At 45.5% G+C, this 1,179-nt stretch overlaps 1 long non-coding RNA gene across 1 annotated transcript in view; it reads left to right on the top strand.

Moving 5' to 3' along the window:
• Positions 1–686, top strand: part of LOC103899196 — a 5,169-nt gene extending 4,483 nt beyond the window's left edge. Inside the window, exon 6 of the long non-coding RNA XR_002086188.1 lies at positions 334–686. This is a non-coding gene — a long non-coding RNA (uncharacterized LOC103899196). The remainder of the gene's footprint in view (positions 1–333) is intronic.
• The last annotated feature ends 493 nt before the right edge of the window (positions 687–1,179 follow it).

Below are 1,179 nucleotides of genomic sequence, written 5' to 3'. Positions count from 1 at the left end.
GGGGGGGGGGGGGGGAGGCCGGGCTGCCCCCTGCCTGCCCCCTGCCTGCGCCCTGCCTGCGCGGGGTGCCCGCGGGGCCCGGCCAGCCTGGCTTCTCCGGGAGGAGGGTGCGCCAGGGCTGCCAGCCACGGAGCGGCTTAAAGCAAATCTGCCCGCAGACCCGGCGGGCTGCCGCCGCTGAAATCCCTAATTGTGCAAAGGTGGGAACAAGGTTCTTGGGTTTTTCAATTATTATTATTATTATTTTGTTTTTTTTCCCGGTACGAGTTAGCTTGGCTTTGCTAAAAGTTTTCTTGCCACTATCCACTAAACGCCAACGTTATTTTCTTGCAGGATGCGTGACTTGTCCACGCCTAAATATACCTGTAGATACAGAGGCATATCACACACCCAAAGCGACGATATCTTAATGAAATGTATAGCACAGTGCGAACATCCTGAAATCAGATTCAAGCATTATTAATTTGAATTAGGTCCTCTCAGATCCAGAAGACACTGCCTATAAATCAAGGGCAGTCTGGCAATTCCTTAAAGAGCTAAACTGAATTTAGATGCGTATGATAAAAAGAAAGAAAAAGAAAAAAGTGAATGCTAATTACTGACTCGCTCGATTTCCAGTCACCCACGTTTCAGATGAAAAAAAGGGAAAAAACAACAAACAACCAACAAGTTCTCAAAATAAATTAATCCCATTACAAACGCCTTACGTATTGTTCATACATTTCCAGATTACAAAACGAGAGGATGAGCCGGAGATTAAGAGAAACTGCAGCCTAACCTGCAATAGGCAGGAGTGCCGTCGATGTTATATCATTAAAATATATATCTGCACCTATGCTAAAAAACAAACCCTCAGACCGTGTGATGATGCTCAAGGGCTTTAAGGAACATGTTGGTATTGTCAGATAATCCCTATTCATAATTTCGCAGACTGTTCTCTCAGCCCTCAATCTCACAGTTTCTCCAGCTCTGAAGCGCCTCAGCAGGGCTTGCATCGGAGCGATAAACTGCTCTGATCTTTGCAGGAGTGGCGTAACACCCAACCTTATTAGATGTTATTTTAACGTGGTATGTGGGGGTGTGGGGTTTGGGTTTTTTTTAATTTTTGGACACTGGACATAAACATTTAGCAATCAGCTAAACCCTTCTGAGATGGATTTTAACCTTAATCCAGGCGAT

This window comes from Aptenodytes forsteri, unplaced genomic scaffold (assembly GCF_000699145.1).
Source record: "Aptenodytes forsteri isolate BGI_AS27 unplaced genomic scaffold, ASM69914v1 Scaffold11, whole genome shotgun sequence".
In the NCBI taxonomy this organism is placed as follows: Eukaryota; Metazoa; Chordata; class Aves; order Sphenisciformes; family Spheniscidae; genus Aptenodytes; species Aptenodytes forsteri.
The sequence above is the reverse complement of the archived record's forward strand: the minus strand, read 5'-3'. Positions and strand labels throughout refer to the sequence as shown.